General features: G+C 47.1%; 1 protein-coding gene across 1 annotated transcript in view; it reads right to left on the bottom strand.

Annotated features, from left to right (window-relative positions):
• Nucleotides 1-12,384, bottom strand: part of SPTBN5 (spectrin beta, non-erythrocytic 5) — a 2,284,272-nt gene that overhangs the window by 987,860 nt on the left and 1,284,028 nt on the right. The gene's annotated exons all lie outside the window — the stretch shown is intronic.

The following is a 12,384-nucleotide window of genomic DNA, read 5'->3' as shown; positions in this document are numbered from 1 at the left end:
CCAGCCCCCTCACAATTCTTTTAAAAGGTCTTGCACAGGAAGAGGAGCTCTCTCTGTGGTGTGGTCTTGCTGAGGAAAACTGGTGCTGGAGCCTGGCGCCATGGGCAGTTGGAAGAAGGAACCTCCTGACTGTCCCAGGACCTTGGACTGCGCCTTTGAGGGAGTCCAGGGCCAGTGAAGAGAATTCTGGGCCTCTGCGCAATGAGAAGAGAGGCCGAGAAGGAGAGCCAGGTGAAAGGCTGGCATAGGGAGCCAGTGAAGACTGCTCCCTGTCAAACCCAGGAGGGTGGTGAAGAGTGCCCAAAGTGGCTAGGGCTGGCCACCAGGAGCACAAAGAGGCCAGAATGGTAGAAATTGGTCCCCTGAAGATATGCCCCACATAAAGTTGGCGACCTTTGGCCTCTGAGCTGACCGACGGTGGAGCACGTGGGGCTCCGCCGCTGGTCTTAGATGTGCCCCCAGGGTGGGTCAGGTTCCGGGGGATGCCCCCAGAAGGAGAAAAAGTCAGGGAGAGCCATCACGCTCTCCCTGAAGGTGCCCAGGAGGGGGCCGGGAGCCTACCCTGCCCCCAACGAAGAAGACGGGGAGCACCGACGCCCTTCCCGTGAAGGTGCCCAGGGGGTGCCAGGAGCCTACCCTGGCCCCCGAAGATGCAGAAGTCGGGGAGTGCCGTCTCGCTCCACATAAAGTGATCCTCAGGGGCCCGGGACCCCCAACTCTGGGCCCCATTGAAGGTAAAGTTGGGAACGCCGTCGCACTCCCCGTAAAGACCTTCTAGGTGCTCGGTACCCCCAATTTCGGGCCTCAGTGATGCCGGAAGAAGGAGTAGTGCTGCTGCACTATCCCCGTGGTAGGAGGAAGACAGGGGAGTGCCGTCGCACTCCCCCAAGGTCCCGCCAGACCAGCAGCAGCCTCTGTGTCTTCCCGCAAGAGCGGGCAGACCAGATGGACGCACTGCCTCCCACAGCTGCACACAAGGGTGCGGGCTGGACGGAAGCCGGCAGGAGCAGCCTGGTGAGCTCCCCGAGCTGCAATCACCTAACCTGTGAAGAAAGGGGTCCAGGAGGGACCAGGCCCGCAATGAGGTGCAGAAGCGGCGTGAGGCCGCCAACGATGGTAGCGCAGCTCTCCCAGAGCAGTCCGGGAGCCGCTGCTCTGTTATTCACTGTGCATGAGGAAAATGCCCCAAAATGCCCTCCAGGGACCAGGAAGGCCTGAAGAGAAAACTAGCTTGTTGGTGGCATGGGATGGCCCCAGGAAGATGGGGTCATCGCAAAATGCATGCAAAGGTGCAGGGGGAGCTTCAGGAGCAACGCAGACTCCCCAGCACAAAAATGGAACGTCCCCACCCTCAGTCTCAGAGGGATTCAAAGGAGACTACCTTATTAGGGTTCATCTGTGTTTTAAAACCCACCTCATGCTGAAACTTTTGTTCTACATTCAGGAGCTGACGCTTAGGGTTGCACTGAAGTGAGCAGGGTCAAACATGGATTGTCACTGAGGTGATCCCCTTAGAAGTGGGAAGTTATACTTACACAGGTGGCGCATTCACGAATAGCATTTCTTTTGGGGACTGGAAGTCACATGTGTAATGTGAAGACATAAACAAAGTGGGTTAGGTTGCTAGGTATTCCTGCTAGGGTGCCTGGTTATACATGCTTAATCCTATGATTATAACTGGGATGCCTTTTAGGGCTTTAATTTCATTGCATTATGTGTGTGACCAGATATGATAACTGCTGTCATTCTAAGTGATGCCTACACATGTATTCTTGCTACTGCATTAAGGGATGAACCACCCAGATTGTTAGCCACTATGATTCAGGGGTGTATACTGTATGGTCAGTATGAGATGCTCAGTCAGGGTTATGTGTCACTATGGCAGGTGTTTCCATTAAATATGCTTGTTGAGATAATTGGGTAGGTCGCCATTGGTATGGTGCAAGTGGGCAGGGCCCTCACTCTAGGTTATGGTCAACCTAATGCATTTGGGGGCAAGATGATGTACATGCATCAGAGTGGTGGTACTAGACCCCACACCCCCTAATGAAACTTATGTATATTTGTAAATTGTTGCATGGTATTGAGTAGTGTGTGTGTTTAATGAATGTACTCTTTCTTTTATAAAGCATAGTACAGACTTGACAATCAATTATTGAGAGTTAGTTCTGCGTACTGGTAAATGGCGATTACTAGCTCACGCCACCTTCCTTGAGTTAGCCTTACACTGCTCTGCAATGCTATCCTCTGAGAGTCAAGCGATACAATGGGGTGTTTGGCTCCCAGTGAAGGACAAATGCAGACATGTTATTTGCGTAGGCCTCACAGAAACTGCCTCGTTTTCCAAAAGTCTCTAACAGAGCTGCCTTATGTTGCTGCTAGATAGCATATTCTTTTTATACCAAAGTGAATATAAGATTATTATTCACTATTGGCATAACAAGGGGGAGCACAGCCCTGGAGCCCTAAATGGACCCCCCGATGGGTGCATGCAATTAATAGAGAGCACTGTGGAAAGTAGAGTACACTCATCAAGGGTCCTCCAGTGATATCTTTCAGCAGGAGCAACTTAGTAGAAACAATGCCTCCACTGGCGATGGTAAGAGGATGGAAGGCCTTTGACACTCCAGTGGTGCCAGGCAGCAGTCTGAGAGGTACTCATACACCCAGTGTGCCTCCTAAGAATAAACACCTGATGCTCAGGAGGCCAGGAAATGATAGCGAGGTTAGAGAGGGCTAGTAAACAGCTTTGCATGGAGAGTGTAGGCAGCAGGTATGTCTCAGCCCTTCGGTCAAGAGGGAAAAGCATTTAACCCCTATCATGAGGTAGGAGTCATGGTGGCCGCACAGACAGAATCCCGCGCTGAGAGTCTGACGAGGAGTGCATACTATCAAAGCACTCACATGCATGGCAATAATTTAGAAGAGGAAAGTGGGAGGTTTTTAAAAAAATAATCGGGAAAATGTTTTTCTCCCATTTACTTCCATTGAGGCCTGGATCAGGTCTATTGTCGTGTGTGGGACTTGCAAGTGTGCTGCCACAGGATCATATATCAGAAATGTAAATATACTTTTTTTTCTGTACCTGTCAGGAGCACAGAGAAAGCGCTGTGAAAGGCAGAGAGAATGTGGCAAACATGTTGTCTGACTCACACAAGAGCCGTCCCTGTAGGCAGAATCCCTTAGTCCTGGCTTTTTGGGCATCCGTGCTAAGCATGCTGTAATATCTAAGGCCATACTTTAATTCTAAAAATAAAACTACAATGCTCACAATGTATAGTGTAATAAACAGTCAGCGTTGGCTGAAGGAGTCGCACATGACATAAGACTACTTGGCAGCTTTTTCAAAATTTAGACACCAGGCAGAGGGGGCATTATGGTACTTTATCGCTCGCTCAAGTACAGTTGACATTTCCTCTGTGCCCAAGACCAAAATGGTTATAGATATGGACAAACGGAAGCCCACATGTCCAGGGTTGTGGGCCCATGTTCGTTCAAGCTCCTAATCTGCACTGACACATACATGCCAACAGCTTTGGAGACTCCCGATTCTGAATACATAAATGGCATTATTTTAGATGTCTCCATCTTGAAATGGCCTCTGCTTCATTAGAAGTTAATGGGGAAAAAACTTTTGCTCGATTGTTGTTTTTAAAATCTCCCTCTTTGCTGTTCTAAAATGTTTGCATGTATGTAACATGCCGTACTTTTACTCTCCCCATTTGTCAGAAGTACTGCGAGGTTGGCAAACACTCACCAAGTATTCAAAGACTATTCTAGAGTAGTAAACCCTCATCTCTTCTATTATTTGGAGGGTATTTCTTATGTGTATCTCATCAGTCTCGGGAGCCAACACAGACAAGTCCTTCCTCTGATGTGAGCAGCACTCACCCATTGCAGGACCTGCAACAGGTATAGTATATTGATTTCTGCTCTGGACAGGCCAGGGATCGCTGGTGGGACGAGGCTCACACGTCAGGTTTTTTGGGGGTATTGGCTAGACAGTGCATGTACTGTCTCGAAGAGACTGCTGTACTGAATATGTGGGCCTCAGCCCACCCACATGCTTCCCATTTGCTCACTCCATTGTCTGTCTCATATTCATTGTCACCATTTGTACCTGGCATTCATTGTAATGCCTCTTTTAGTGTTTAGCCCTCCCCCAGTGCATGGACCAAGTACTTAAAAACAACCACTGCTCCCGCTTTTACAACCACTTTTGGACCTACATTTTTCAATTCTTTTTCAGCACTCTACATAGAGCTCATGCTTTATAGCTCCGTCTCCTCCCACCCACCCTCATGCCCCGTCACTGATCACCCCCTCCCCCAACCGTCACTGCTTTTCCCTTTGTTGCACTTTCCCTGTTTCCTGCATCTCCCTCCCGCCACTGCTTGTTCCCTTGCACCTCCTCCAATCCTGGGGTCTGTCGAGAGAAGGGAAGTTTGTCCAAGGCCAGGCACATAGTCTAAGAATGATGTATCATTGTTGGTATGTTTCCTTTATATGTGATCCTTGCCCAGAGTCAGCTTTGGAATATAGACTGCAATGATACTTACTAGGCATTTTCTTAATAAGCGCATGGGATTTGAAGGATCTTCATACTCTTTGCTCATTCGAGGTGTGCTAGCGTACCGCTTTTTATATTTCCAGGTGTTTCACGGTGCTACGAGCTTTTGTGTATATATGGTGCATAATATAGGGAGCTCTGGCATGTTTTCGCATTACGTTTCTGAGTGATTGTATATTTTTCACAGCTTTAATGCTTAGGTCTGTAGTCTCTCGTATAATTTTCTCCACTCATGAAATGGGAGTGCCTCTGGGCTCTTGCCCACTTGCTTTCGTTGGACTATAGATTGTTAACTTGTTTAATACAGTAGACGCCTGCGGAGCATCTAGCTGCGCAGCATCAGCAAGAATATGTTAACTATCAGCTGTTGGCTGTGCTTTCGGGGCAGAGGATTCATCTTTATCTAATGGGGAGAGTGAAACGTCCTAAATGTGACTATTGTGCTTCCCATGGAGGTGTTGCCACTGAGAGAGCTTTGTTGCGTTTCCTTATATTTTCCTTCTCCGAAAAAGAAGCGAAGAGTTTTTAGTACCTGGAAGCAGTTAATTTACTGATGTCAGAACAGGGTGATCCTGCAAGTTCCGATTCACGTACTAATACACTGGACAAATCGGCATCAGAATGTTTGTTTGCATATGCAGGAGGATGGCTGTGATCTGTCTACATCCTTTTCTTTTTCAGGGTAGGTGTGCACTGATCACCTGACTGTCTAATCGAAGATGCATTATGAACAGACTCAAATGCCCTTACTTAGCACAGTGAATGTGTTTCCAACTGACCCTAAAAGCACCGCCACTTATGGGCATTTCTTTCAAAATCCCAGACCTATGGAAGTCCCGCTCCTCTGCTCAGGCAGAGGAGCGTCGCCCCACTGAATTTCAGCACTGCAAAAAGGAAAAATAAAATGATAATAGTGCAATGTTATTATCATTTAATTTTTCTGTGCTGAGGCAGTTTTGAGGGGGGCAAAGTAGGGGGGAGTGTTGGCCCTCTCCAGGTGTGCATGACTGTTTGGCTGACCGTCTTGGGCCGGCCAAACAGTCATGCACACTTTACATGTTCTCCACTAGCTGTATTCTACAGCCTGGGTGGAGAACATGCTTGGGCTCCCAGTCACTGTGTGAGCACCTAACCATGGTGCTCAGACTAATCTTGACGGTGCTGTCATGGTGACAGTAGCATTGTGATTGGCATAGGGAAACCTGGGTGCGTCCTGCTTGCGATTCACAAAGAAGGAAGAGGAGGGAGGAGAGGTGGCAGCCGGCAGATAAGTGATTTCTTTTTTATAGCCCACTCTCAGTCCACTACTTCTGCCAGGGAGGAGCTGCCACTGAGTTCTGGGTTTATGCAGTGGTCAAAGTGGGAAAAAAGTAGATCTGTGGAGAATCAGAGGGAGGAAATAACTTAAAGATTGGGTCAGTGGGTGGAGTAAGAGGTGCTGCCAGAAAGAGCAAAAAATCCCAATTTCTAGTATTTGTTTGGCATTTCACATAGTGCATAAAGCAGAGAGACCATGAATTTTGTGCACATAGGGGCATATTTTCAATGACGTGGCGAAGCGTATCGTTAAGCCAAGAAGGCTAACCACACGCTTCATCACTTTTAAACGCAGGGCTGCACCATATTTAATAGAATAGGGAGCAGCCCTGTGTTTCCCCTTGCGCTGGTGCCTACTTTAGCTGCCTAGCACCAAAGCAGACACCCTTTCACCATAGTACAAGGGTGCCTGTGTTGAGGGGAAGATTGTTTATGTGCAAGAAGGGGGACCTGCACATAAACAATCTTTGAGTGCCGTTTTGTAACTTCTATGTGTGCTACTTAATGCGGCTCACATAGAAGTTATAAAATGTCTTTTTTTTTAATGATTGATTATGTGCAGGAAGGGATACCTTCCTGCACATAAACAATCATAGGCAATTTGCTGTACCCATGTGTGCTGCACAAGGTAGCATTCATGGAAACAGCAAAAACTAGAAGAAATAAAGCATTTAGTCTTGTTTTGCCTGTTTAAGACCCGGTTTTACCTGGTCTTAATTTTGGCGATGCCTCCAATTTATACAACCCTTGTAAATAGGGGGCAGCGTCAAAATCAATGGGTGTTGCAGTGGGACGCCCACCACAACACCCATTGCCCTCCCCTTTCAAGTTAAATACAGCCTGAAAGGGTGCCTTATTTACAAGGCAGCCTTTAGCCACATTAAGTGGCTTAATGCGGCCTTGTAAATAAGGAGAGGCCACTATTGCCATCACAACATCACTGAAAGTCAAGTCAGATAATTTATATAGCGCGCTACATACCCAGAGGGTCTCAAGGCGCTTGAAGAAGGGTGGGGAATTACTGGTCGAAAATCCATGTTTTAAGTTGCTTTCTGAATGCTAGGTGGTTCTGAGTGAGGCGAAGGTGAGTGGGAAGTGAATTCCAGGTTTTAGCTGCCAGGTAGGAGAAGGATCTTCCTCCCATGGTGGTTTTGTTGACGCGAGGTACAGCAGCAAGGGCTTGGTTGGAGGAGCGTAGCTGACGGGAGGGGGTGTAGAAGGAAAGTCGTGTGTTGAGACATTCGGGTCCAAGTTCGTAAAGTGCTTTGTGAGCATGGGTTAGGAGGCGGAATGTTATCCTCTTATTAATGGGGAGCCAGTGGGGGGTTTTCAGGTGACTAGAAATGTGGTCTTTACGCGGGATGTCTAGTATGAGTCTGGCAGATGCGTTCTGGATGCGTTGGAGTTTTTTCTGAACTTTTGCGGTGGTACCGGCGTAAAGGGTGTTTTCGTAGTCCAGGCGACTCGTGACCAGTGCGTGGGTGACTGTTTTTCTAGTTTCCGTGGGAAGCCAGCTAAATGTTTTTTTGAGCATGCGAAGAATGTTGAAGCAAGATGATGATACGGCGTTGATTTGTCTGTTCATCGAGAGTGAGGAGTCCAGGATGATGCCCAGGTTCTGTGCGTGGTCCGTCGGGATGGGTGCTTTTCCAAGGGCCTCTGGCCACCAGGAGTCATCCCAGGCGGAGGGGGAGGTACCTAAGATAAGGACTTCTGTTTTGTCTGAGTTCAGTTTCAGACGGCTGTGCTTCATCCACTCGGCTACTTCTTTCATTCCTTCATGTAGGTTGGTTTTGGCTGTGTTCGGGTCTTTGGTGAGTGAGAGGATTAGTTGAGTGTCATCAGCGTAGGAGATGATGTTGAGGTTGTGTTGGCGTGCGATGGTCGCGAGGGGGCTCATGTATACGTTGAAGAGGGTGGGGCTGAGTGAGGATCCTTGTGGTACGCCGCAGATGACTTCAGAGGCCTCTGACTGGAATGGTGGAAGGCGGACTCTTTGAGTTCTTCCGGTAAGTAACGAGGTGATCCATTCCAGTGCTTTTCCTTGGATTCCGATGTTTCTGAGGCGTTGTAACAGGGTGCTATGACAGACTGTGTCAGATAGTAGAAATAAGCTTTATTCGATTTGCATAAAATCATAAAAGCACAACAAATGCATATAAAAACATCACACTTAATAAAAAGCTTGCATGTTAAATTTAGCATTTAAGAAGAGCTACGGTCATGAGCAAATCTTAAAAAACATCCAATATCATACAGTTAGAATTACAAATAGTGATAACCAGCACAAAATACATGAAAAGACCCAGGCAAAAAAATGTTTCACAGCATGGTTTTCCGCAGCAACATGACCGATCTTAAAAACCGAGATACCACAAAAATCACATGCTCGTCTTCCAGTTTTAACAATCGTACGAATGCAGGCTTACAATTTCTTACTCCCCATCGTTTTAACAAAGGTTTCAAATAAAACTTTCTGGGGACGGAATAAAAGGGACAAAAGAGCTTTAGATGCAGGTTAGATTGGAGTGCGATGCTATCACACGGACATTTCAAAGTCGATGTAGACCAGTTATTCATCTCCGGTAAAGAAACAATACGAAAGAAAGTACCGAGACGTAAACGAGTCAAAAGCATTCTATAATAAGGGCTGGGGTCCACTTTTAAATACTTTTGCATGCCTTCAATAGGGGTGATTTCTTGGAAATTTAGGATGGTTTGCTTACTTTTTTCAGTGTTCCATCTCAAGATTTCCAGATGGGTGGTCAGTGTTTTCTTAAGAACTGCTCTACTCACACCCTCCATGCTCCTGGGATTTACATAGTAATCCAGAAGGCCTATGTCATTGAGTACAGATCTTACGTATGACAACCACCGGAAGTTTGCGACCCCATCTAGGGCCAAACAGTCCTCCAGAAGATCCCTGTTAAAGCTGGCCTCTCTGGTAGTCCATGCCTTGTGCCATAAGAGAATTGGGGCTATCTTAATTATGTCCCCCAGATGTTTAACTCCCGCCTCTATATGTGTCATGAATGAGGATGTAGTCTTTGGGACACCCAGAAGGTAGTTGATAAACTGATTCTCACAACTCTGCAAGGATTGGTCCTTCTCGATGCCCCAAAGACCCGCCCCGTAGGTGGCCGTGGGCACACACTTCGCCTGGTATATTTGAACCAGTTCTTTAACTGGTTTACCACCCACTCTGTTAGAAAAGGCGCGTAAGGCACCTATAGTATGGATGAAGGCCAGCTTTCTGGCTTCGATCGCCTGTTTCCAGCGACATTTCCTTTCAAACATTATGCCAAGGTAACAGAACTTATCTACGGTGGCTATATTCTGATTGTTCAGGAGTACTTTGCAAGGGATCTTAGTGAGCTTGTTACTACATGGCATGGTAAAAGTCTTCTGGATATTTACTTTTAACCCTCTATCCTGCATAAAACCTGCAAATTTAGACACTGCCCTCTGCAGTCCCACTTGTGTTCGGGACATTATGGCCGCATCGTCTGCGTACAGAAGGATCGGAACCGGTAAGCCTTTCACAGTAGGGTAGTCATTTTGAAAGAGAGAAAGGTAGTGGCCCACTGAGTTGATATAATAAGTAAATAGCCTAGGGGCTAAGATACACCCTTGCCTGACTCCTCTTGACAAGGCGAATTTGTCGGTGCATTCGCCTTGCTTACCAAATCTCACTCTTGCCCCGCAGTTATGGTATAATTCTCTAATAAAGGTGATTATACATGCATCGATGCCCATTTCGGTCAATATTGACCATAACAAAAGGTGGTCCACACAGTCAAAAGCCGAACTCAAATCGACAAAAGTAATAAAAAGTGATCCACCTCTAGCCTGCGTGTATTTGGCACAAAGAAGGGCCAAGTTTAGACACTGCTCAGCAGTCCCTATGCCCTTCCTGAAACCATATTGGAGGTGCGAAACTACATTGTGTTCCTCCTCCCATTCTTGGAGTCTCTTTAAGATAATCCTCCCTGCTAGTTTCATAAGGCCATCTAATAAAGATATTGGCCTATAGCAGGTTGGATCATCACGCCTGCCCTTTTTAAAGATTGGGACCACTATTGCGTCCGACCAGCTATCTATGAACCCCTGTTGGTTGCCCTTGTTCAACACATTTGTGAGCAAGGGGGCCCAAAAATCTGGTTCAGCCTTGTACACATCCACAGGGGTACAATCTGGCCCAGGAGCTTTGCCTGATGCACTATCCCTAATTGCATCACACATCTCCCCCACCGTGAATGTGATATCAATAGGGAATGCAGAAACGTGGGGATCGGTCTTTCTCCTAGTGTCTATGATTTGTGGGACAGTTGGAACATGTCCTATTAAAGTGGTAGTTGCAGCTGGCTGTGTGTCCATATACAGCTTTTTAAAGTGTGTCAACCATATGTCACCTGTTATTGCCAGATCAATTTTATTACCATTATTGGTTGGCTGGTACGAGGATTTAACGAGCCTCCAGAACTTGGTGGGGTTTTTCTGGGCAGAGGCTTCTTTTAGTGAGTCCCACGCTTGCTTTTTTAAGGCCAGAGTTCTTTCTTTTAATGTACTTTTATATGTTTTCCTAGCACTACGAATTGTATCGGGGTCTCTGGGTTTGAGGGCTAAAGCTTTTTTAAGAGATTTTAATGCTTTTGTGCAATTCCCATCAAACCACCCTTCTCTTTGTACATAGTTAGTGTTCGCTGCCCTGGTCAGCAAGTTTTTTATTCGCTGTTGGATGTTACCAAAGGCAGTCATAACAGAAGAAGAGTCCGCTTGTTCCTCTAGACAGAGGTTAACATCGTTTACGGAGTCTAAAAGTAGTTTTTTCAAAAAGGCAGCGGGAACAATCCTCTCCCATTTCACAGTGTAGCCGTTAATTTTGGCTAGATCAACACCATAGGGGTACCTACAAGGGGTTGGGTTCTTAAAATTACGTTCCTTTGTTTTAACACTAACAGAAAGGGGGTAATGGTCGCTAAATACATCCTTCCCAACCACACACGAGATTAAAATTCCAGAATTGGCAGTGGAAATTAATATAAAATCAATGGTTGAATTGCAATCTCTACCAAAGAACGTTGGCTCAAACTGCACAGGTGAGGGACAGTGCAAGTTGGCAAAACAGAGATTAAATTTAAGGACAAAAGTGTTTAACAACATCCCTCTCTTTGTGTGCACGAAATGAGTTGGATATTCCTCGCCAGGGTGTGTCGAAGGCTGCGGAGAGGTCAAGGAGGATGAGGGCGACTGTGTCTCCATTATCCAGTAGAGTTCGAATGTCGTCGGTAGCTGCGATGAGTGCGGTCTCAGTGCTGTGTTTTGCTCGGAATCCGGATTGTGAAGAGTCGAGTGATTTGTTGGTTTCGAGAAAGGCGGCGAGCTGGTTGTTGACAGCTTTCTCGATGACTTTGGCTGGGAAAGGAAGGAGCGAGATGGGGCGGTAGTTTTTGAGTTCGGTGGGGTCTGCTGTGGGTTTTTTCAGAAGGGCACTGAGTTCGGCGTGTTTCCAGCTTTCAGGGAAGGTGGCGGAGTTTAGGGAGCAGTTGATGACGTCTCGGAGGTGTGGTGCAATGATGGAGTCTGCTTTGTTGAAGATGTGGTGAGGGCAAGGGTCTGTGGGGGATCCTGAGTGGATGGAGTTCATCAGGCGGATGGTGTCCTCAGTGGAGATTGGGTTCCATTCATTAAGGATGTTCAAGGGGGGTGAAGGTGCGGCAGAAGGTTGGGTGGGTTGGTCTCCGGGTTGGTTGTTGAAGCTGTTGTGGATGTCTGCGATTTTGTTGTGGAAGAGCGAAGCTAGGGAGTCGCAAAGCGTTTGAGAGGGAGTGATGTCGTTGGAGTTGGCTGAGGGGTTGGTAAATTCTTTGACAATGTTGAATAGTTCTTTGCTGTTGTGGGCGTTGTTGTCTAGTCGGTTTTTGAATGCGGCTTTCTTGGCAGTCCGGATCAGCTGGTGGTGTATGCGAGTGGCGTTTTTGAAGGCGTCCCTGGTGCTGGTGTTTGGGTCTTTTTTCCAGGCCTTCTCAAGGGAGCGACAGAGTTTCTTGGATTTCTTAAGGTCATCGTTGAACCAGGGAGCGTTTTTGCTGCCTAGTTTGATTTGATGTTTTTTCAGAGGTGCTAGGTTGTTGGCGCTGTTGGTTAGCCATTGAGTGAGGTTAGTGGCTGCTTGGTTGGGGTTCGAAGAGTGGGCAGGGGGGTTTTGAAGAAGCGATGAGGAGATCTGGTCAGTGGTGATTTTGTTCCAGTTTCTTCGCAGAGAAGGTTGAGGATGGTTATGGATTGTGGTCTTTTTGTAGGAAAAGTGAACGCAGCAGTGGTCCGTCCAATGGAGAACTGTGGTGTGACTGAAGGAGATATGTTTGCTGGATGTGAAGATGGGATCGAGTGTGTGGCCTGCGTAGTGAGTGGGGGTATTAACAAGTTGTTTGAGTCCGAGGTTTGCGAGATTGTCCAGAAGGGTGGTGGTGTTGCTGTCGTTGCTCTTTTCCAGA

This window comes from Lissotriton vulgaris, chromosome 9 (assembly GCF_964263255.1).
Source record: "Lissotriton vulgaris chromosome 9, aLisVul1.2, whole genome shotgun sequence".
NCBI lineage: Eukaryota > Metazoa > Chordata > Amphibia > Caudata > Salamandridae > Lissotriton > Lissotriton vulgaris.
This window is presented reverse-complemented; position numbering and strand designations above follow the sequence as displayed.